This window comes from Oryzias melastigma, linkage group LG9 (assembly GCF_002922805.2).
Source record: "Oryzias melastigma strain HK-1 linkage group LG9, ASM292280v2, whole genome shotgun sequence".
NCBI classification, from domain to species: domain Eukaryota; kingdom Metazoa; phylum Chordata; class Actinopteri; order Beloniformes; family Adrianichthyidae; genus Oryzias; species Oryzias melastigma.
In genome coordinates, this window is record NC_050520.1 from 26,392,473 (window position 1) to 26,418,213 (window position 25,741).

The 25,741-nt window shown below is 37.8% G+C and overlaps 1 protein-coding gene across 3 annotated transcripts in view; it reads left to right on the plus strand.

Moving 5' to 3' along the window:
* The first annotated feature begins 9,222 nt into the window (after positions 1–9,222).
* Positions 9,223–25,741, plus strand: part of ncor2 (nuclear receptor corepressor 2) — a 78,474-nt gene continuing 61,955 nt past the window's right edge. The window contains exon 1 of one of the 3 annotated variants that reach the window (XM_024275319.2): positions 9,223–9,829. The gene's annotated coding sequence lies outside the window, so the exon portion shown is untranslated. The remainder of the gene's footprint in view (positions 9,830–25,741) is intronic. The other 2 variants (XM_024275318.2, XM_024275320.2) reach the window with 2 other exon arrangements.

Consider the following 25,741-nt stretch of genomic DNA (forward strand, 5'->3'; position numbering starts at 1 on the left):
TAAACAGAGAGCTCTCAGTAGGGGAAGGGGGCAGGGTTTCTTTATGCCAACTGCCTGCCCACAACTCAGAAGTACATTTTTCAATAAACTACTGAGACTATATGCTCTAAAAAACAACACATGCTTTGATTTGGACTAAAACGGCATAATTGTAATTAAAAGACCACTAGGAACGATAAAAAGATAAGTGAAGTGGGACTTTATCAGTTTACAATCATTGTCAGTTTTTCTCCAATAGAGATTAAAGACTAAAATAAGGTATTAGACAAACACATGGAGACCATTTTGCAGTACTACTACTTTTCCCAGAAAGGTTGTATGATGTTCTTTTGGCTTTTTGACACTGACACTGATTATTTTTCTGTTAAAGGACACTGACTCACCCGAGTGTTCCAACTAAAACTGCAAATTTATTTCAACATAGAGGAAGCAGTGTCACAACACAGCCTGGGTTTTTCTCACTTTAAAACGCCTACTTAAACACAAGTTTCAGAATTTTTTTTCTTTAGTTGATTGAAATTTAGTTGATTGAAATCATCAATTTAGGAATTAAAGTTTAACATTTCTCCAACCGGTGCCAGAAAACTGTGGAGAAAATTGGAGCTCAGAGATGATTGACAAGGATTGTAGTGTGTGTGTTTTTGTGTTTGAATGTCAGGCGTCTTCCTTGAAGTCACTGTGCTTAAAAGGCTTTTCCCTGGGGAGGCTCTCTCCCTCAGACGGCACTGACACTGCCGCTATCTTGTGATCTCGCAGCAGAAAGCGTACGAAAGATAATTTTTAAATGCACACAAGCACCAGAGGGAAGGATATGGAACAGAGAAGACTTCAGTCAGTTTCTACTATTACACTCTATTATTATCTCGGCACTGTTGCTCACTCTGTAGACCATATGCTCCATTGACATTTCACCTACTTTCTGGTGTAAAATATTTTCTCTGCTTTATTAGCTTCATCCGTATCCATTTTCTTCCTTTTTCTTTTTAGAGGGGTCAAAAAATGAATTCACGTGCCTCCAGATTATTTTCAATCCCCTCTATAGGGTCATTTTAAATCCCTCCACTGATTGCAGCACATTGCAATTTCTGGCATGCACATTCCTGCAGTGCTTTTTCACAGCGCTGCTTATGAATGAGGTAAATTTAAATGAGTCGTTTGCAATTCCACTGTCATTCTCTCAGATGATCGCTCTGGTCCTCCTCCGGCTCACAAAACGAACATTTATCCACCCCTCAGGAGAAGAACAAAGACACCACATCCACATGGGAAATCCCGAATGCATCGGTTTTCTTGGGCTATAAAAATGCGCATGCATGTGATCATGGGTTGTGCTGAGTGTGTTCTGTGCTATTTGTTGATGCGCCCCCTGCACCGCTCGCCTGGAGGAACCCATCCCCCCACAGAGACATTTTTCCTTTATATGTGAGACTACATTACAGCAGTGTCCCTTCCCCCACCTCGGACGGCCCTCCGAGCGGGTCCCAGGGGTGGGCGTCAGTGTGGAAAGCAGACCTTTTCCCTTGTCCGTGGGATGTTATTGATGAGGTGAGGTAATGGATCCCCCCACTGTGCTCACAGGGATACCGAGGATAAATCAGACAGTTGGTAAGACCCAACCAGCCATTCCACCTCTCTCCAGACTCAACTACCATTTCATTAGCTTTATTTATGGGCTCCTCTGAAGCCCTCCCCTTTCTCTTCTTCCATGGAAAAAGCAGCTATTCTTCCTCTTCCTCCCATCTGTGGTGCAAAAGTGAACTGAGATGCAGCACAGTGGAATCCCTCTCTCTGCCCCCTTTTTTTTTGCTTTAACACATCTTTTTTTTTTTTTTTTCAAAATTGGACCTTGTCTCAGTTCAGGTTATGTAAAAGCGAGCGTGTTATCTTCTGATGGAAATCGAGCTGCGGAGAAAGCGATGCGCTCTGAAGTGATGAAGGACTCAGCACTTGCTTTTGCCAGGAGATGCGAGTGCATCCCGCTCAGCATTTCCTGCTGAGTTGTATTTGAGTTGGCTGATCAGCAGCAATTTCCCTCGGGGCTTAAAGCTCAGCCACTCAGCAAGAAAGCTGCAGTCAAAACCCCTCATGTCCTATCGGTTAGAGAAAGACGTTCCTCACCTGTCCTCGGATCATTACCAGTGAATAAAATGTTGTCTCTTTTTCATCAGAGCTTTAACCCAAAGGTTATTCACTGGTTGACTTGAATAAATTTGATCCTTTTGGCTTTGATACAAAGTGCTGTAATACTTGATGCTCTCCATGACTATCTTTAATTGTACCTTCAGTTTTACCAGTGATACATTTTCCAACTTTTTTGTAACTTTTGTTTTTTGCTTAGCTCATATGAAACTGAAAGTGGGAGTATCTATCAATCAAACACTTCAAGTGTTTTATGACAGGGTACTTATTTTTTCATTGAGCAATCTGATTGGTCATAACTTGAATAACTTGCACTACAGCAATATATCATGAAAAAAAATAGAATTATCATTTTAAAAAAAAGATAGATCAGAGTAAGAATTTTTACTCTGGCAACCAATTTCAGCAATAAAACAAAGGAAAAAGATAATAATAAAAAAACATGTTTATATGAAATGTATTTAAGATATGGGACGGCAGTGGCTCAGGAGGCTGAGTAGGTCGGCCAATGATCAAAGGATTGGCGGTTCGATCTCCACTTCCTCAAGCCAACCATTTCCATTGTAAAAGAGACCCAACTGTACAAACCGTCCCATCAGTTGTAGGTCCATTGAAAAGTGGAATAAAAAGGTTGGGGTGGAGCCACTGTAGCCACCAGTTTATTGGCAGAAAGTGATGACGGCATTAGAAAGCACCAATATAGCGCTCATTTGACTTAATGTTTCCAATGTTTGGGTTTTTGAGGTTTCAGTGGCCCAATCTTCTTTCAAGCAACATTAAATTCCTGTTATACACGATGTACCAGAAGTAAAGCAGCAAAAATATGAGCTGTTGGATGACCTTCATTGTTGTAGCTTTTCTCGTCGCTGCACTACAATGACGCGATGACACGTCCGCGGTTTACACCACGCATGCACCGTGAAAACAAACTGCTCAGTGGAAGAGAGTTTTAACTGAGTGGAAACGGTCGCTAGAATTTACTGTACCATACCTTACCACTCCTTACCATACCCCACCAGACCGCTCAGTGGAAATTAGGCTATACTTGCCTACACAGGGATCAACTCTACAGCATCTTGCTTCCTGGACTTGTCTGATCAACCCTTCCTTCTGATTGTGCTCTGCCAACACATACTGATTGATGGTCCCTCCAACAAACAGCAAAACATTGCAAGATAAATTCTTTGACTTGATGAACCTCAAATGTTGGAATAAACTGTCCTACTCATCACAAACAGCTGCATCACAATGTTAAAAAAACAAAATAAAAACTGAAAATTCCCATAACTGCTGATGTGATTATAAAGCTCCTAGATTCTGAACATTTCTAGTAACTGAGAAATGTTCTTTCATCTTTAAACTCAGAAGGTGATGACTCTATATTTTTTATCTTTTGCTTGTTATGTATATCAAATGTGAATTCTTTGCTTGAAAAATTGTTGGCTTGTGATGTAAATGTCAGTGTACTCTGTATTTGAACAAGACCATCGGAGGACACAAACACCAACCAGCAAAGCCCAAATGTGCCCTGATGTTACTTGAGAGAGACTACAACGCTGTGATCTGATTCTATCCAAACAAATCATGAACATTATTTCTGCAAATCTGCCTATTTTTGTACCATTAAGAGGGATGCACACAGTGTTTATGGATATGGTGCACATGTTTTTTTTTTTTTTTTAAACAAAATAGATTTAAAAACAGCAAATCATTTCACCCGGGGTGTTTTCCATCAAAAATAAAAGGTTTTTTATTTATTTTTGTGCTCATTTTACTGCAAACAATGGTCACATGCAGTTGTGCTGGAACACATCCATGCAATGTTCACTTTAGCGTACACCACATGAATTCACACAGCCTAGCAGATGGCTGACTGAGCTCCACTCTGGCACTGCTGAGCCTTTTTCTTTCCAGCATGTTCACTTCAACATTTAACAAGTATAAATATGTTTTTTTTTCTTAATTTATCCTTTGCAGCCAAGACCAAAGAGAAAATACTGCATTAATGGAAAGAACACATTACACCGTTACATGGCTGGTAATTTGAAAATTTGAAAACACATCAAATAAATTCAAAGGATTTCTGCACACCCTAAAGCAAATTTCAAACCAAGGCGACGGTAATGAAAAAGCAGCTTAATTGCATGAATGTATGATGCAACAAAAGGCAGAGTATTATTCCATTATGCCTTGCTTGTGGGTGAGGCTGCAGGGATTCATATTGTGTCTAACTAGTAACATTTAGTCTACATATGATCTTGATAAAAGGAAGGGAAGGAGGGAAAAAAAGGAGAGAAAGGCATGTGTGTTGGCAGTCACCCAGGTGTGGACAGACTCAGGAAGTGAAGCCGGAATTCCAACAATGCAGGCAGTCATTGGGCTCCTCAGCGAGCTTCTGTCATTTTTGCTCACAGTGCTTTTTTGTGGCAGAGAGGAAGCAGTTAGGTGAAATCCTGTGGCTGTGAAAGAAGCTGAGCTTTTACTCTGCATATTAAACCACGACTGATGTGCAAACGATAAGGCTGCTTCGACCGAGGCGTCGCTTCTGACGTGATCTATGGCACCAAATGATTTTCCAGGCTGTTTAATGCGAGCCCAGTTGTGACAATAATAAACGCCAGCAGTGGGCAGAGTGAATTATGACTCTGCTAAAATTGTACATCACAAAAAAAAATGACACGTAATTATAGTGCTGTTACAAATAGCAACATATGCTCTGCAGCATTAATCTCTATCAAAAATCTCATTTGGAATCAAACATTGAATAGCATTGAAACGAGTCTTGAATGTAACTAATTTAGCCCACTTCTTTAAATGCAACTTGCAGTAACATTAGATGAGTATAAATGTGTTGGAATCAGCCGCTGTGCTCAGTGATGTGACTTTCACGGAAATCTTTTGTTAACAGAAGCTCTGCACGTCCTTGAAGAGATCTGTTTGCATGATGATTTCCCTCCCAGCCTCCTCCCTCTTCTGAGGGATTTTACTTTCTCATATTTTTATTTCAAATCTGTCATGACAATCTGCAGTGTTGCTCTTCCTGGAGGCGTCTTTTTGAACCACCAAAACTAAGTCACACTTTCACAGGGACACAGGATCTTTTATAGAAAATCCCTTTGCACTTAAATATCCCATTTGCATTTGAGACACTTTTTGAAATGCTGCAATTTAGAAAAGTGTTTGTGCACGTTTTTAAATATTTACTGGACATAAACATTTACAAACTCAGGATAGTAACTGGTCCTGTGAAACTGAACTCTTTGGGGAATCTTGCTGAAGAAGAACGTCTGCTGTGGACGTCAAAGCGAAAAGCTCCCCTCTGTTCTATCAGTGGCTTTGAATAGATAAATGGTCTGCATTTATGTAGCGCTTTTCTAATCTTGTTGACCGCAAGCCACATTCACACACACGCCACTCTCTCAGTCTATGCCATTTTTTTTTCTTCAGAGGACAAAGTGCTTTTTTATCTGTCATGCACACAGACGGAGAGGATGACAACAGAGCGCTGCGAGATTCAGTGTCTTGCCCAAGGACACTAACACGCTAGCAACAAAGGCCAAGAATCAAACCACTGACCTTTCAGATTGCTCTATCTCATGAGCCACAATCGGTCCAGACAAGGTAACAGATTATATGCAAAAAAAAAGCAAATTCAAAGCGGTTCTTTTCTTCCTGATGTAATTGGTAAGGCTTGATGTTAAACATTTGGGTATCATGACACTAAATATGTTTACGATAAATTTTGATTTAATTGTGTATTTAAAACTATTTTGTCTACCCAAGATATATATTTTTTCATACAGAGATCTAAAAGTATCAAAAGTGGAATTTTTATTCATAAAATTCGGAATTCTGACTTTTTTTTTATTAAAGCAGTTGTTTTCTTTGAAAAATACTTGTCAACATTTTTGAGGAAATTCGATTCCTAAATCTGATGAGCTGTGTTTTCTAAGTAAAGACAAAGTCACTCTCTGGATTCAGAGGAAAGGGTATCACTGAAATTATAGGTCAACCTATAGCACTCCTAAAGTGTGTCAAATATTTACGAGGTCAAGGCTGTAAGCAGTCCAAAGTGTGCACTTTAAAATGATCATAAAACCCATAAAACACTATGTTTGAAAAGCAGTTCCAAAACAAGTGTTTTACAAGTGTATTTTCTTTTTGTTTTTGCATAAAAGGGGCTAAAATTTGGTGTAAAATGCAGCAGCATGGGAGATCATTTTTTGGTAGCTTCGACAGTTGCAGGAAGCTGCTAGAAAGGTTTCAGATCATTTAGCAGGCCCCGGCCTCTGCAAAGTCATCAACTATCAACACAGCGGGAGGTTGTTGGGATCTCCCAAACGCTATCCTTCAATGTTAGGACACTGTATTCACAGCTTGTCCTTCTCTATAGGGATCAAACAGCACAGATGTTGACTTCCTGGAGAGTAAATGGTTGACTTGACCTCGAGTTCATATTGCAGCGAGTGTTGGGGGTGGTTCTTATATAATTAGAGGACCAACATAGTTCAGCACGGCAATGTGTTATCCATCCATCTGTCCGTCCATCCATGTCAAGAGTGGAGGAGCAGGAGGTCTACTCATGGATGATAAGCTTATCCTCTTGAGTTTTCGAGGGTCACCTGTTGTAGATCTTTAACTCCATTGTCAAGATTGAGTTAATAAACAGCCCCCAAACCAGCTGTGGACGATGTTTCCAAAGCGTGATCAATCTCAGACACCCTTTTACTTGTGAATAGGTATAGCAGAATGGATCTGCTCAGTGTGGCGCTTCCTTCCTTCAACTTGATAGAACGTTGCCAGATTTTGGGATATAACGCTTCAGGCTCAGATCTATTCAGATTATCTTAGAAACCTTTGTTGGGGAAAATGCTGTCTTCATCTGAAAATACTAGGGATATAATGATTAATCGACTTAATCAATGAATTTGCATAAAATCCTATGAACAGATCCATCTGTCTGAGAATAGTTGTTGATCGAATTGACCTATAATAAAGTATTTCAAAATGAAATACATCGATTATAGTTAATATTGAAAAATACCATTTGAATTGAGGCACGGTAGGTTTAGTTGACTATAACTTGTGTTATCAGAGTGTAACACACATGATGGTAGCAAAAAATGATCAACCATCATTACAGTTTGAATTTTGTAAAGACATGAACACACAGTGTGGTAAAATGTTCTAATAATTTTCCATTTGTATTATATTGATGTGGGAAAACAATAGTGGGCTGAACCTTATGAAACTAAAATGTGGATAATTTTCCCTTTAATTATTGTTTACTTGTTGTTTGTTTGTACACATATTTAATTTACACTTGATTATCTTGCAAGAAATGCAAGGAATCCGGAAAACTTCTCCTGCATTGCTTATTACCAGGTGTTTATCTCTGAGTCACTCTGGTTGAGTTTTTGGGTAAAGATGTCCAGTATCGATTTTAGGTCACTGAATCAGTTTGGTCAGAACGACTATGAATCGTATACCAGGGAGGCAAGTCTGGGTGTACTGAGTGTATGGGATGTCATATACCTCTACTCCCCTAAAATGCTTAGAAGCCATGCTTTCATCATATCAGTTCATCTATCCATAAATCTATCTTCTCCTTTAATGTTTTTGATACATCTTATAAGTTATATGTTGAATTCTGTTCCTGACACAACTCTCTGCGTGTTTACTGGACTAGAAACCAACACAAGCAGGACACAGGCTTTTGCCCTGTTGAGGCTATAGTTATCTTTTTTTCTTTTTATGTCTGCCCATATGTCCATCTCTGTCTGTCTATCCTTTTTATCTTTAACATATTTTTGCCTTTTGCTGTTTTTGTGACTTTTTTTTTTAAAACTAATTTTATTTGCATGTAGTTACGAGCAACTCTCACAAAAACTGATGGAAATGCATGTTGGTCACACATAATACATACAGCCAAAATATGCTAAGCTGCATTAGTCGCACTATTTTAAGTGCGTCCAAGGATAAATGTTGCTGTTTGTCATAAGTAATAACCCTCACCCTAATGCTGCCTTCACACCGGATGCTGTTCACAAGGCAGGTAGTCAACCTATCAGGGACTCAGCTTGGTAGGGGCGCCAATTGGGATTTTGCACCCCATGAAAATTATTTTTTTAGGCCCCCTAGCACAGCTGCAAATTTGCATTAGAGGCCTTTGTGGGTCCTCCCCCTCAGTCTGGACCCCTAGAATCAGCCACCTTTAGCCCCCCTTTTCGGCGTCCCAGCAGCTTTGAGCTTTTGACGTTTTCAGTGACTAGATCAGAGGGTAGAAAAATACATCCAAAATGGATGCTCAGTGCGAGGATTTTCATCCGGAACTTAAATCCATTTTCTTAACCCGCTGGGGCAGCAGGGTTGTGGGAAACTGTCCTGGTTACTGTTGGGTGAAGGCAGGATACTCAGAGCCCATGGAGTTGGAGCAATCGCGCCCACTATACTAGCCAGCTATCCAGTGGAAAGCGGGAAGTTCTGCTGCCCAAACTCTGGCAGAGCTCGCTATGCTCTTCCACCAGAAGTTGGCTACCTGGCAGGTGGGTGCCGTCAAAGCGGGCGCGATCACTCTAGCTCCAAGGGCTTATGATGTCATTATTTTCTTCAAGACAATAATAAAAAGATCATCCAGTGTTATTTGTAATTTGTCTCTCTCCGGTGAATGCTCAAATTGGGCGATGGAAAGACTGCCGTCAGGACTGAAGTACAGTGGAAAGGGAGAAACTCTAAATGATCTTGTGAACCCAGACACGGCTACGTGCTTGCCGGTGCCTCTGTAAAGGTCTTCAAAACATATAAACCCAAGCTACTCGCTCAATATCATCCATGTTTTCCATTATGTGGCAACATCAACTTTGGTGGTTGCTCCGCGGCCGGGGCGTCAAGGCTATAAACAGTAAATTTAATTTGCCTCAAAAGAGAAGTGGCAGACCTGAATTTGACGCGCGAATCGCATTCGGTGTGAACGCGCCATAACCCGTCTTCCGATCTGTGAAAGAAAGAAGTAGTTCAGCACTGGGCACAGATTTCTAGAAAATTACGTGCAAAATAGTCACTTTTTGGGGGGTGAGGTGTCATAACATTTGTGGGGCATTGCCCCCCTTTGCCCATACCTTTATGTTGCCTTGATCAGTAACCATAAATTATTGTTTGAATCAAATCAATGTTAAAATGACTTGTTGCAGGCCTCAAAAATACATATAACCTATACGTATTTTAAAATACACCACAACTTTTAGAAAAACAGACAAGTCGATCATGAATACAGCAACAAAAGCTGAGATGAAATGAAATGGAAGTCAGAGATTTGAATCTCAGCAGGTTGACAGTGATTATTTGGGGGCCTGGGAAGCGTGCAGTCACTGAGTGGAGAGGAGGAGCGAGCCAGCGTACCGACCTATTGAGAGCCAGAGAGGCGGTTCAGCCCCGCGATGGTCTTAGCAGCAGCCGTTCACAGAGTAGAATCAGACCACTGTGTTGTGCAGGAACTGGCACGGCATCGCCGAAAAACCGTCAGTGGGAACAAATGAAAACGAAATCGACACTTTCGCGTGGATTACTGTGTGCGGAGGAGATTCGCTCAGACCGGGAACACCACTGAGCGAAATTCGGATCGACTGACGCAGACAGGGACGGTGACTATTGGACGATATTACCGCCGATTGGTTTCTCCTCCACCGCTAAGGTTAGTTAGCATCCATTGCTGGCTCGTCTGTCGGTCTGGGGGTATGCTCTGTTGTCGGATGAAGGGGTCCGGCTATTCTTTGGAAGAAAAACACAGTAGTATTGACCTTTTCGAGCGTGCGGTTACGCCTCAGCCAGACGCCACATTAAACCCGCAATGGCAAAACTATTCAACCAAAATCTTCCTCACTTCACGTTGGTGTCTTGTCGTTGGCAGAATATTCACGTCAAGTTATTTTTTTAAATCAGAAACACGTGCTACATGGCTAGGCCAAGTTAGCAATTAGCTAACGGAAGATCTAAGCTAGCTGTCAGAGCTACCGAACAGTTAAAGCCTATTTTAAGTAAACTTAGCCGGTGTTGACGGTTCTACCTCTCAAAGTACTAAACACAATGTTGAAAGTATCTATCGGGACCATCAACTGTTAACTCTTTACTACCAGAGTATTCGGGATGACTGCTTCTTTAGTCCTTTAGCTTGCTAACTCGACTGCTCAGACGCCTCCGGTTTGTAAACACTACCACTAAATCTAGTTTACATAATGCGTGTATATTAATTTAATTAAAACACAGTTAAACTAATTTGTTTATGAATGCTCTGGTGGGAAAGTAAACTACTTCAGTAAAAAGAGGCATCATCATGCTGGCGTTTGATTGGTTATCTTGGGCTGAAACTTTATTGATTTTGACTGTTTACAACCCAGTTTATAGAGACATTTGTATTTTAATTATTTGCAATACGTTTTAGAACTTAATAATCAAGATTTTCATGAGATCCTCCTGTATTTTTTGTTAAAAAAATGATTTATCTAGTTTCTGCCTGCTACCTGCTTCCAGAGAGGCTTATAAAAATATGATTAATGGAAGGAAATGGGTTAAGTTTTCCTCTATAATGTATATATTTGACCATATTGTGTCATCAATTTTAAATATAGAACCATTAGATATATATTTCAATCGATGCTGGGTGCCTATTTTGACTTAATGTCATAGCCTTACTGTTTGTTTTTTTTTCTTTTCTTTAAATTAATAATTTTCTTGAATTTAAGATAACTCAACGGTATGAGTTTCCATATTTTCTGCCTGTCGGAGATGCCATGGGGCGAGTGAGCAACAGGGTACAGTAGCCCTTACTATTCAGAGCAAAATATTTTTTTCCAAAATAGAATGGAATATATGTGGTCAGCTCAGACCGAGTGCCAGACTGAACATCTTCTTTTTCCATCCTCCTTTTCTCCTCTCTTTGATGTTGACGTCTCTGTTGTTTTGAACTGGAGCTGTTATGTTGATAAAAGTCATCACCCCGGTAACGTAGGAAATGGAAAAGTAAGAGTAGTTTGCACAGTTGTTTTTTTTTATGATGTTTGAGAAATATTGCTTACATTTTTTCTTTTTACTTAACCTAGAATAACCCTTAAACTGGAATCATTTTAGTCACACTTGCAGCCAATGTCACCAGACCGGCAAAATTATTTTTCTTATTTGTTTTGTCAATATGATTATTGGTAGTATAGGATTATAATTCAGATGTGATATTACATAATGACCCCAAGTGTGAATGTTATAAATGTGTAGAAGGACTATTTCTTTAACAGTATACAGATATCTTGAAAGATGAAATGTCCTTTGTTTTTTAAGCATTAAAAAATACAAAAATCCCATATTTGCTATATGAAAATGTATTGTTATCCTACAAAAATGAAACACCACGTCAGCAGACAGGAAGCCACCTCTTTGTCACAAGATCGTATCGAACACATGAAAACCTTTTTTACAGTATGCGTTTCCCAACAATCCCAACAACATTAAATGTAAGCAATTCTGTGCCGTTTGACAAGTAATTACATTGTCATGTAATGCTCTTATAAGATGAACGTAAAAAAAATCAGCCAAAACAGTTCTGATGCAAAGAAAATGTGCGGTCAGCTGTAAAGCTGCTTTTTGGGGACTTTCTTGATGTTGAACTAAATTCCCCTTACTCGTGCTACAATGTCATTTAAAGATGTACTAGAAAAAAGTAAATACATGTATTTTTTATCTGGAAAGGTTTGCAGTGCCTAATCAGTGTGTAATGTTTCCAAAGTAAACACTTTGACACACCTTTTTATTTTTTTCATAGTTGACCCAAAAGTGCCTAACCTGCACATTAAAAAGAAAGAAAGAAAACAAACAAACTCTGGTGCCTAACTAAGTTCTTATGTATGCAATAATTATAAGACGGTTGCATTTTTTTTTCTTTATATAATCACAATTATTTAAGATTTACAGGAAGGTTAGCTTTATTGAACATGATTATGTCCTGCAAAGCAGTTGAATGTAGAGAATTACATTCTTTCTATGTCATTAAACTTCAGTTGAAACTAGTCCAAACCAAACAATGCTGTCTGGAGGAGATGATAAACTGATTGTAGATTGTATGCACATGTCTGAATGAGAGGTTGGTATATCTAAAGCAGCTGTAGAGAGTAAGGACAACAAAAGAAAGTGAATCATATCTTTGGTTAGAAAAACAAAAAAATCAAAATTCCTGAAAGTTGAAGTAGATCTCTAGAAAGGCCTCAGCAGCAGTTGATGTACATGGGTGGGCTGCTGGAGTGTAATCTTTGTGTGAGGCACAACGTTAAGTACTAAAGTGAGGCCTTGAGTGCTTATCTGAGCAAGTGCTATTATAGGTTACTCAAGAAAGAATAAACAAATCGGGTTAAATTTACCTATAACGAAGAGCACAAACATCTTTAGTCAAATCTGTGAACAAACTTGCCAGAAAATTCACTTTGCTCCTCTTGTTTTGTTGCTGTACAGTCATTGTTATTGTTGTCATAAATTTAAAGAATGATGAAAATCTTGTTCAGTTTTTAACACGTTCTTGTGGCATTTTTTTTCTCATGATGAAGGATAAATATATATATATATATATAATTAAGCTCAAAACATATTGGAAACACTTTTAAAATACAGATGTCCCTTGCTATATCACGGGTTACCTTTTGCAGATATTTTTTTTTGCAGACTTGTACAACTTTGCATGCCATTTCTAAACAATGCACTGTGTTTTGTGGCCGTTGACCTTGTCAATCAATCTCCTCTGTGCCGTGTCTTCTGTACAGAATATGTTCAGCTTGCTAGAGTTGCATGAATCTCCGATTGCGATCAGATCTTTGTTTTCATTCTATAATACAGGACTTATTTCTCTATGGTTTGATCTTTGATACTATGTCAGAATTCCTTCACTACTCCTATATTGTGTGTTTGTCAATGCATTGTGGTTGAACAAAAAAAAAAAAAAAAGTGTTTAAATGTAATTTTTAATGAACCATAAATGTTTTCATCATCAGAACACAGTGGAGTCACAAATAGATGTCACGAAATGTTTGTGTTAATTAGTTTCACTTTGTGAAATAGGTGACGTCATATCCAGCATTAAAAAAAAAGGAAAAAAAATGTAGTGAGCATGGTGTCCAAATTGTTTTTAGAAATCCAGGGTACTAGATAGTCCTGCACTATAAATTATTTTAGTTGTTGGGGATTAGGGGTGGGAATTCAGACATAGTGAGAGTTTAAACAAAAGAGAAAATAGGGGAAAATGTTCATGTCTGTCTTAAAAATGTATAAAGTTCCAAGTATACTTTGAAATGTTTAAACACCTATAATCCTTCTTTGTGGATTCCACTTATCGGGGGTTACTTATGCAATAAATGAGGGAAGACTGTAGCTCAAAAATCAGAGTGGGTCTTTGATGGTCATTGGTTTACTAGTGTTCACTTGAACTAGTACAGTTGGCTAGAATTTGGTTGGTTTGCCCATCAATGTTTCACCCATTGGCACAGAAAATTGGTTGGTTATTTTAGTTTTGCAGGAATTTTCAAAGTAAAGATTTTTACAAAGTTAGAAATTAGGGTATGTAGTGCAATAAGTGTTAAAAAAATGGCAGTAGGGGGTTAGTGGTGGCGCAGATTTACTATGTGCCGTTTCACAATAGAGTCCTTTGTTTCTTTTATAGACCGTGTTGAGCTTTTTAAAGTAAAGCCAACTGTTTATATTTGAAGTGAACACGGAGCAGCTGTGCTCATCAAGTGTAGACAGTGAAGTGCAAGTTCTGATAAGACTTTGTGTTTAAAATTCAGAAGGACCTCCAGGCGCATTCATACCAAACAGTCCTGTGGTTTTTCTGAAGGCTATAGGGGTTAGGTAATTCCCCGCAGGGCAAATTATCTTCACGAGCTTTTTCATAGTTTGCATTCAAACCCAAACAGGAGTGTTTTGTTATGTAAAAGCATTAAGGGCAAAGTTCCTCTGCCATATATAAACGAAAAAGTTTATAAAGTGCACTATGTCGTGAAAATATAAACATCTTGTTTCACTTTATATGGTCTGTGGTAGACAGTGGCTAAAGTTGAGCACTCTTGGTTTGATCAAGTCACTTTAAGTATATTCCTGTTTTAAAGAGGAGCTGTATCCTTCATACTTATTGATTTTTCTGTGATAGAGCTCCTAAAGAAAATACATGACCTTTGTTTTCTATGCTTTGGAGCATGCATTTCAAAAATCAAAAAGTCAAATACAACATGGTCTTAACACCTTTTTAATAAATATTTTAGATTTCATGAAATGTTGATTTTGTAGGTCTTTATTGATATGAGATCACAGATGATTATCCATCTTTCTCTGCTGAGTTCATCTGCAGTTTCTTATCAGGCTCTTGCTTATCATCGCCATCAGTAAATCTGAAATTTTGTTTAAAAAGGACACACCCTGTTAAAGAGGAATCAGGTTGAATTAATTGGTGGATTTTTCAATCTTCAAAATTACATTTTGTAAACAGAAATTTAATAGAACTTCAAAGTCAATTTCCTCCTTTTTTATGCCTGAAGCTTGTTGTGAAACTTTCAATAAAGTTTCAGTTTACTGTGGCAACATGTCCTAAAAAAAGATCAAATGTATTCTTGGAAATGTAAAAGTTTACTTTAATTCTTGTGCTTACCAAATAAGCAAACCCTAATTTATAGAAAACAAATGACGACAAAACCATATTGGTTCATTTAAAGTAAAACTTGGTGTGTAAAATAAGTATCTTTGGCTCAGAATTTTTTAGTCACCTGATGCAGGTAATTCACTGTGGTCAGTAGATCTTAAGGGAGGAAAGTTGTAAAGCCCGAAGTGTCAGGTTCCTCAGAGCTTTTTATTTGTAAACTCTGGGTTTCCTGTCATCTAATTGTTGTGCATGAAATTGTGGAAATTCTTTTTTTTTTTGTCCAAGTGTCTGCATTTAACAAGTGATAATGGTGTAATTACCTTATGAGTGACTTTCTTTGTGTTTGAGTGAGGTTTCATTTTTGTTTTGCACATATCTAGAATACTGAATGGAGCAGAGAAATGTAGCAGTCAAAATGATAAACAGATAACTCCCATACTGCTGAAAGGTAGCAATCTTGACCTTGTGTAATTAGAAAGCATTTATTTTGAGAGCAATCTTTTTCCATGTAATTCAATAATCATGTATTAATCATTACCCATAGCCTCACCATAAATGTAATTGAAGAATAAAGTAACCTTATTTACCCTTCATTCCTTTTTTAAAAAGAGGCCTATTATGTAGGTTGCTCAGCAACAGTAGAAGAAAGGAATTAATCAGACTTGATGATAAAATTGCGTCCTGTGAGCCAGTCACTCTGCCACAGAGGAGTCCCACAAATGAACAGAACTCGCCGCTGTCAACCTAAAGACAAACATGAAAGGGGATTGTGCAAGAGTCATGTGGGTTACAGTTCAAATTACTCATCCTCACAGCCAACTGCTCTCGTGTTATTGGGAGCATCTGTTGAGCCATATTTGTTTAGTCAAAGGTCGATAAGGAAACTGAATCGAATTGTTGAAAAGTCAAGTGCATGTCTATGTTTAAGACTCATCTGTTTGTTTTCTTTTGCTGCTTAAGTGACCGTGTTTGGCTAATGGTGGTGTTTGTTTTTGAGCTTCCGCTTTGTTTAATCTGGATTAACAATGATTTTATACTGAAATAAAAAGCAGAAGTCTTAATTATATGGTTTTTACACCACTTCTTTAAAATGAAAGTGATATTTTAACTTTTTTTAATTAAGAAATGAAAAGCTCTTTCAGTATTTTCCATTAACTGTTATCAGTTTCTAAATGTAAGCTGTATTTTTAACCTACCTCTTTTGTGTTTTATTTACTAGTGATCATTGTGGGAATTATTGTGTAAGAAGAAAAATATGTTTACAGACTGGAAAAAGCTGATGTGTGTAGGATGGTATTTTAGATCTTTTTGTTTGTTTCTTTATTTGACTTTGTTTTAGTCGATTATAAGCAGCTTTAGTGAAAGAAAATCTGCTTTCCAACACCAATTCTGTTTTTTTAGCAGAGGAAAAATAAACGAGACGAAAAACGCGTTGGTAAGGTGCACCGCCTTGAGAATCCTTAGCATGTAAGAGGAACCTTAAAGGGTAATGTGAGGCATTCACTGTGAAACTGCCTTCTAGGCACATTCTCTCCTGTTCTGCCTCCCTCTCACTGAATGAGTAACAGCAGCAGCCAAAACATTTCTGGCTCTCCGGTGCACCTGTAAAGTTGTGTTTGTGGAGGTGGAATGCTGTTTGGCTTGAGGAGGAAGAATATTATAATCAAACACAGCTGCTGTGTTGGTGCTCCACAAATTGCAAAGTATTATGCGTTGGACGGCGTCACCTCTGTTGTAGGGAGAGTAGGCGGGCTGAAGTTGAAGGTGTACTTTTCTTTTTCGTTCAGTATTTTTTATTATCTAAGCTTTTACAGAGTGAGGTCAATTTGCTTAGTTTGGAAGGTCCCGTTTAAAAAAAAAAAAAAAAAATCCAGAATTTTACATCCATTTAAACCCAAAATAAATTGTTTTTCTCATCACACCCATATTACATCAGTCAGGTGTTTACTTTGTCACAGAAGAGAAGTTCATGTTATGTAGACTTAGTTTGTGTAACCTCAACATTTTGCCCTCATCAGATGTTATGTTTAGTACACAGATGTCAATGATGAGGGGTTAGAAAGGCTTTTACTTCACACTAAATAATTATTTAAATTAAATATCTTCAACAGATTAAACATTTTTATTATTACCTGTCTTTTCTTACTAAGACTTATTAGAAAAAAACGGTATTATATTTTTTGTTAGGATGTGTTTTTGTGTGCTACAGCTATTCAAAAAGCTTCGTTTTTTTTCCTCCCTTCTCTTTTGATAGTTAAATTCCTGTTGAAAGCAGTCACACATATTCAAACTCAGTCAATGGGAAAGAGAACGCACTTTAGCAGGGATTATAAATGGCTCTTTGGTGAGTGATTCTCTTGATTCTGTTATGTAACGCTGATGACAGCATGCCAAAAGACATTACCCGTGTTTGTGTGTAGGCTGCAGCTGTGGGAAGTGCTTAGCTCACTGATTAGCTTAACCTTACTAGGGAGATTATACAAACACCACTATATTTATGTTTTTTTTTCTCAAAGAAAAAGGTAAAACATTTTTGATAGCATTGTCTCAAAGCATTTCGTTTTTCTGTCTTTGTGTGGGTGTGTTTGCTTCTTCACCACAGTCTTGTTATTCCTATTTAAACCCATAGCATGACTTTATTATTTTTTTTTGTTTAAATTTAAATAGCCCATACGTAAGGCCTCATACTTTCTTATGGGTGTCATGCATAAATAAATTGTATTTGTCATACATGAAAAAATGATCTTTAGGGCTATACCTTTGGGATTGCCAAACAGAGACACTCAGGTTCCATGTTACCATACAAGAAGTACATTTCCAAAGCTTGTGAATAATTAAGTATCAGTTCAGAGAAAGTAGGTCACTCCACTAGACAAGTGGACTTGTGGATTTGTTAAGGGTTTTATGGTTGAAAATCAGACAAATTCATTTTTTTTTAGAAATATTTGGTTAAATACAAATGCACGTTATATATGCCTTTATATGTTAATGTACTGTACATATTTTAAATGGACTGATTATAAAGCTGAATGCCTACTTTGTTGATGTTCTGCCAGACATATAGGAACTAGGTTTTGTTGATAATTGATTTAGTTTCCTCAGCATTACCAGTGATGTAACATGTTCTTCTTGAATCCATACAACTTAACCTATAAAGACCAAGACCCATTTTTCTTTAAAAATAAAATTATGTAGAAAACACCACAAACCAAGTTGACCGCAGAAAACATTTCATATATTTTTCTGTTACACTGATGTCTCTATGGGTTCTTATTGGAATTTAAGTATCTGTTCACATATAGGTTTAACTGAAGCACAATCTAAAGAGGGTTTTATAATGATGCTTACTTGTGAATTAGAGAAAGAACTCTGTATTTTTGATTAGTTCACAACTTTTACTGTGTTCACACCAAACTCGATTTGTGCGTCTAGGTTGCATCCTCCGTCTCTCTTCAACGTGTGTCAAATTCGCTGCTTGATGCTTCTCCAAAAATGAGTTTATAAACTTGACGCTCCAGGAGCGTGGGGAAGACCTACCGTCAAATGCTTTTAGTCTCATCACAATATGAGAGCATTGGTGATGTTTACACAGACACATGGAATCGGGTTACAAGTCTGACTTGAATAAAAAATGCTTTACGTAAACGATTCAGAATACTGATCATTCGGATCAAAATTTCCTTCCATCTGGGATGGGTGGATTATGCTGATTGTTAAACCGATTGTGATGCGAGTAAATACTTTATTCTGATTGTTGGTCATTACTGGGCTGACTTTAACGTCAAAAGTAGACTGTGTGTGCTCCGGAGGAGGCTTCTTAGCGCAGTACAGGTGACTGTTCCGCGTGAGAAACTTCAGAGAACCGTGCCTCAAAGCAGAGCGGCGGCTTCTGGACCATTTGTGTGTGCCTTGGAGGGGCTTTTGAAAACGGAAATGCCACTCTGAGCAGTCCTGTGAAACTGTGCAAACAATCATGTGAATTTGTGCTGCGTCCGAATGATGGTCACTTTCAGCGGTACTTCCATCTCTCTGAGACAGACAGCAGTTGGATGATTTGCTCTTCTGCATTAGTCTGAGGAGGGAAAGCATAAGAATACAATTAGAAACATTTTTATTACTGTGTTTATACAAATGAAAATATATCCTAAGTTCTGGAGAAGAATGATAAAATTCTCCCTAATGTTGGTTTAGCTCCACCCGGTGATCATGTCATTGGTTTACCCTGCACATCATCTTTGCCAAAATTCTGGGATTTGGACTCTGGACGTGTCACGCCCAGGACCTAAAATGCGTACAGGACCTCAGATTGCATCTGTATATTGACTTAACACTGAAACTGGATCTCCCCTGACGTGCGAAACGCATTAGCTGTAAACTTCATAAAACGTGGAGTTGTAATTTTCTGCAAGCTTGTACTTTAGAATGGCACAATAATACAGTATATAGAAATGCCATATTTCTTTAAATTCTATGCAAGGAGGAAGCTGCTTTGGGTTGAAAGCAAAAGCAAACCTGTCCTACTGTTAGCTGGATATTGGAAAATGTGTTGTAGCGTCTTCAAACATATTTTAATGTATTACTTGATGAGAATGTAGTGAGCTTAGAAGGATAAAAAATACCCAAATCTTTTTCTTGTTGTTATTTGTGCTGTTATTTTGTGGACTTAAAGTCATTAACCATTTCTTAACTGAGTCAAGTCAGTTGTTGCTCTTATAAAAAGTAGTGTCAGATACAATATATTTACAGACAAAGGAAATATAAATACTGACACCTTCGCCAGGCATTTATAACTTTCATTTCAGGAATTTGATTTCCCATGAAGGATCAGATCTGGATATTTCACAGAGTCCCTTGATTGGGCCAGCTGTCTCTGTTTGTGCATTTCTGTATTTTGCTCAGTCTACAGCAGTAAGCCCTTTTTCAAATTGTCAGGTGGCAGTTGAATGAAAAAAAGTAGTAGTCTGTAATACACACTGTGACACAACATAGATGACAAGGTCACTGACGTTCAGACACACATAGTTAAATATAAACAATGATAAATCCAAGCCAACATTCAGTGTTGCCAATTCGGCGACTTTGGTTCTATATTTAGTGATGTTTCGTCCTCCCCGCCCCACCCGGCACACACACAAACACACGATCATTTAACCTGCTGTGTTGACATTCTTTTGACAACTGTAACTCTTCAACCACTTGCGTTAACGTAATTCCTGTGGATTCTAAGTGGAGAAAACCAGCCTTATGCTGTTATGGAACAGTTAGCAGTAGTGAAGTTCAGACACAATCGACGTAAATAAGATGATTCTGTTGTGGAGAAAAGCGTCTCTGCGCTGTTATCCAACACTTTACGTTGTATGAAAAGCTGCTTTTCTGCACATCTGAGTCAAATGATTCCTATTGATCATGTGAATAGTCAGAGTTACGTGATGTGTTATTCAGGCATCGCTGTTGACATCCCCAGTGTTACATAGATGGTCATCATAAAATCTCATGACGGTTGGGGTAGATTTTTGGTAACTCTGATTTGAAGCTTGTATCGATTCTCCTGTTCTTGAGTAACAGCAGTGGGTAGCAGTGCCTCCCATGTTCTCAGTATTCTCGAGATATAGATTTTAAGGGATCAAAGGCAGACTAGTCTTCATAACAGAAGATGGTGACTGCTCCATTTCCAGAAGACATTTATAGGCTTCGGGTCTGGATCTAAAATAACAACTGATTCTGAACAAAACTGATTGTGGTTCATACAGAATTTTACAGGGCAAAGATGACAGAAAGCTTTCAGTCTTTCGTATGACTTGATTTGTTTTCAAACACAGCACTTCCAGTAGCAAGCCAAAGACTGTACTCAACCAAGCTGTGGTGGTTTTAAGCATCTGCCCATTAGAGATCAATATTGACTGAAACTAGCTCTGACCAGAGCGAAACAATAGGAAGAAATCTGGCTAGAAATGTCCTGTCCTCTTAAAACTCTTTATTAATTCTATGCTAAATACATCCTTGCTCTCCTTTCTTTTTCTATTCTATATTTTCACAAGATATTTTTAGATATCTTTACATCTTTGGTTTGGGTGAGGGTTAGTTTGTTTTTTAAGCCAGTGAAGCTATATAAGGTTTACACAGTTTTTTTGTCAATCGGAACACCCTATATTTGTTTTTTAAAAGGTGTGTTTTTTTATAATAAATTGGATTTTGATCAGACTTCTCATGTAAAGCATTTGTCAATCTTCTGGACTTTCCAGTGGGGAATTTCTTTCACTACAGAAAGCAAACTGTAGTCATTGAAAAATATGACCTCCGTTATGAGTTCATGCTTTACTTTGTTCCATCAAGATTGGGGCATGCTATGGTGGTAACAAACCTCAATTTGTATCTGTAATTCCACCACCGAAAAAAACATCCGGTTCTGACTCTGACTTTTTGTCAAACATCTAAAGAAATACTAGTAATATTTGAACTTCATGAATATTATATAAATTAGTCAGTAATCCTTTCATTTTATACTTCTTTTCTCTTTGCGGAATACATTTCACAGTCAAAAAGCATTACAAATAAGCTATATTTTAATAACAGTGAAGTTTTGGAATTGTTTTTTTTTTCCCCAAGAGATTTAAAAACTGAAACTGTTCTTGAAAGTTAAAAGTTTCAAGAACAGTTTTTTTTTCGCAGGAGCTTTAAAAACTGAAAATGTTCTTGAAACTTACAAATTTTGACAGCAAGGTTATCTTTAAAATATTTTTATGAAGAAAGACCAGATTACTTACAGATCATCTTTAATGCAAAATTCTAGTTCCAACTTTGCTATCAAGCTTTTGGTAAATATCTAGTTTGATAATTATAAAAAGTAATCCAATGTGTCTTGACTGCATTGTAGATTGAAAATGACAAGCTAAAGTCTTCCCAGTAGGAAATGAAAAACAGTCTTTTGTGTTTTCAGTTGCATTCTGCCTTTTTGTCTGTTACCTGTCTGAAAAAGAAGCTTCATTTTCGTGCAGCCAAGATATTGCTTAAGTGGGCCTGTAATTAAAAGCAAGTTGAAACAAATATTTTACCCTTTATCTGCAGTTTAGCTACACATGAACTACAGCAATTTTAGGTGTGCTTAAACACAAATGAACTGTTTTCCTCTCTGTTGCTTGCTAAGGCTGCAGGATTTTTATATTTTACAAGGTATTTTTTGTCTTTGTTTATTTCCACTTAGTCTTGTAAATGCATCAAAAGTACCATACTGTCCCACATATATGCTGTCAGCTGTCACAGTGCACATCTGTCAGTTTGACTGAATATGGTGTTGGTGGTGGTTTCCCTCCACCACATACACTAGGTCAAATAAGCAGCAGCTAAACTGCTAACCACCTTCACTGTTGGAACACAGATGCGATTGCCCTGCTTTTTATCTCTCCTGCTTTCTGTGCTTGAGGCAGATAAGCAACACGAGGGAGAACGATTTGATGACGTTGTGCGTTTTTTTTGTTGTCTTTTTGAGGATAAAAAGCTACCAATGGGTCTGGGGTGAATAATTACACACTACTATGACACTAAGGACTCAATTTCAGAGTTAAATGAGTAGACATGACTGCTTATGTGTCAAGTAAGTGGTGTGGAAATCTGGGTACTCCTGTACTTGTAAACATGGGATGGTTTCTCTGAATACAGGTTACCTCAGAAAAACCAGGTTACTTATGTACCCTAGTCAAATTTAGCAGCTAGTAAAGCATTAGCCCAGTGTTCCCAGGATTTTCTTTGGCTTAAAATAGGATGGTAGTGTCAGATCATGAGTTTACACTTGTACACGTACTTGAACTTCCATTCTCTTGAGAATTTGTTTTCACTATTTGGCTATTTTAGCAGGATCCCATCCACCATCTAAATCTGCTGTGCCCATCCCAGCTACTTTAGTGCAAATATGGGGTACCCCCTGAACAGGTTGGAAGTTCATCACAGGGCCTCTTACAGACTTACACTTAAAGTACAATTTTACTGTCACCAAGAATGTTTTCCAAGTTTACAGCTAATGCGTTTCAAACATCAGGGGAGATCCCTGACGTCTTTTGTAAAATAACAAAAGACAAATGTCATTTTGTTTCATACATGTTCCTTTTTTAAAAGGGCTTTCTTATAAATAACTTGCTGGGGGAAATAAGAGAACTCTAGATATTTATATGACGTAGGATTGTGCAACAGGTGTTATTGTAGAGAAACCAGCTTTTTTTTTTTTTTTGCTTAACTGCCTGTAGCAGAGCATTTGACGATCTGAAGTTCATCATTTAAAATATCGTCTGTAATCAAAAACCTCTGGGATTGTACCATCAACTGCTACTTTACAGCAAACATTCAGGAGTCTTCTCTTCAGTGAGTTGTAAATTACATTTTGACCTCGAAATAAACAATAAATGTATTACAAATATTGGCATTATTCAGATGTGACATAAATTGCACAAGTGGACTTAACCACACTGTGCAATCTTGAATGCAGAAAAACAATCTGTTTCGCATCTGCTGTTTGGACAGGTGCTGCAGTTGCAGCTGCAATGCTGAGTGCAGGATACAGTCTGAATGGCTTTGTGGATTCAAGCCATTGAAGCACTTCCTCCAGGGATTTGCCTTGAAATAGATCAGAAGTCAGTAACTATTCTATTCTATTAAAACAATATTTTTGAGTTAATGGCATTAGTACTGTTATCTATTGATGCTGAGTGACAACATTAAAAATCTTTGCAACTTTTAATTTTTAAATACAATTTAAACAAATTCAAATATAAAAATGTAAAGAAACTGTCTATGATCCATTTATACTTGGTGAGATTTCGTTAAATTTACATGCACCTACATTTGTTCTGAATTTCATCCACCAGCCAAAACGCTTTAAAAAATAATTAATTTTAACTGGGAAAAAGCCTTAGTATTTCCTTATTTGCCTTTATAGTTCCTAAATTGTGGAAAAAGGTTGTATTGATTTAACTATTTCCATATAGGGAAAAAACAACAACAGAGAAGACAGAGTCAAAAAAATAACAAAATCAACAAACATATTTTTGTGTTTGTTGTTGCTTATGCAAGTGTGAGGTAAGCACATTATGGCTTTTTTAGCTTTTTTTAAGATTTAGTGATTGAATTAAACACTTACTTCAAAATAAAACTAAGTGAACCACAAACTAGACACTTTAACATCAATTAGGTAATTACTGGAAGATGCTTGATTTCAAGGACATGGTGGTAAAGCAGGAATTTGACCTGATGTGCTTGTTGGATAAATGGAAGAAAGCCATTTGAACAAGTCTTTTGTCCATGTATAAAATTTTCTATCTTCTCTCTATTGAGGTTTAGAGTGAGTGAAAGAAAGTGTAAGCAAACTTGAACCTCCTTGTCTGTGCCCTTCTGTAATGAGGCTCCAGGGAGATAAATTCTTATGGGATCTGACAGGGTGCCACATTCCTGAGCTGACTCTTTGCAGCCCCCACTTACACAAGCTTTCTTCTTTTGGGCTCTGCTTTATAAACTGGGTCCTTTGCACATTGTCTGCCTTTCTAGAAAAATGTTTTCATTTTAGAGGAATGACGCACATGTTGATTATAGTAGTTTTTTAAGTGCCCATAAAGAGATTATTATTAGGAATTTGAGTACTTAGGGATTTGTTTTTGTTTTCAGTGCAGTTGCAAAGGCAAAAATTTGTCTGGGAGGAGTTCCGGCAGGCCATTGAGGAAGACTTTGGTCAGCCTCAAGAAATTTTGGTAAACCATTTGGTACTTCAGAAGGGGGAAGCAGTTCTCTACTTATGTTGTCAACAGTGGGGCTTGTGTTCTCGTTTTAGGCCATTTTTGAAAGGTTGAAAGAATATCTAAATTCCAGGAGTATTCCATTACTCAACCGAGTCACCACGGTAATCAAAAAGCTGTTGTGGGGTTGTCTTGGGTGACAGGTCTTTGTGACATTGCATGGTGGTCAAGGGTAGTGGCTCTGGACTTGTAAGCTCAGTTGGTATTACACTACTCAGCAAGTTGGACCACACCCTCTAGAATCCCTGGAAAAATCTTCTCCAGGGTACTGGAAAGTAGAATTTAGTTGATGGTCAAACTTCAGATTTAGCAGGAACAGTGGCTCTTTTTTCCTGGTCATAGAACTGCAGATTAAGATTATACCTACACAGACTCCTGGAGGGTATATGGAGTTTACTGATCAAATCTACATATGTGTTAAAAATTTATGTTACTTTGTAACATAAACAAAAGGATATGAGTCTGGATACAATGCAGAGCTTGGACAACTGGGCATCAGTCTATTCTCCTCAGCTAGCCTAGCCGTTGTGCTATCCTTGGCATGTTTACATTGAACGTGGGGTTATCTGGACCTCACAAGACAGTGTGCTTAACTTCTTTTTTCTTTAAGGATTTTTTATCTTCACACTTTTTTTTATCTTCAGTGTCCGTGGCAGACATAACATCCTGTCCACCTTTGTCATGGGAGGAATCTCACATCAATGTAAGGGTGGGGTCATCTGGACCACATAAGAGAGCACAAGGGTTAGGAGGGCTCTAAGGTTGCTTCAGAACTCGAGGACGTTTCTGCACACGAGGTTTGAGGATCTCTGCTTAGACTTCTGCCCCCACAACCCAGCTCAAGATACGGGGTAGAAGATGTGATGAAGAGTTATAATAATCCTGCGTTGGATGAGTGTTACTGTCAAGATCTTGAATTAATTACAGAATTATTATGCATGGGATTTGGTTGTAATACATTTTTCTAAATACTTTTACAAAACTTTTTTTCTTTATTCAGAAAAACGGCTTTCACATAATTATGCATCTGAAAAATATGGAAACATGTTGAAAATGAGGAACTCTAATCTTTAAAGCAACTAGACAAGTAGTTTTTGCTTAAAGAATCCAACAATTTGCTTTAAAGGAAGGTTGATCTATTAATCCAACAAATATCCAATTTTTG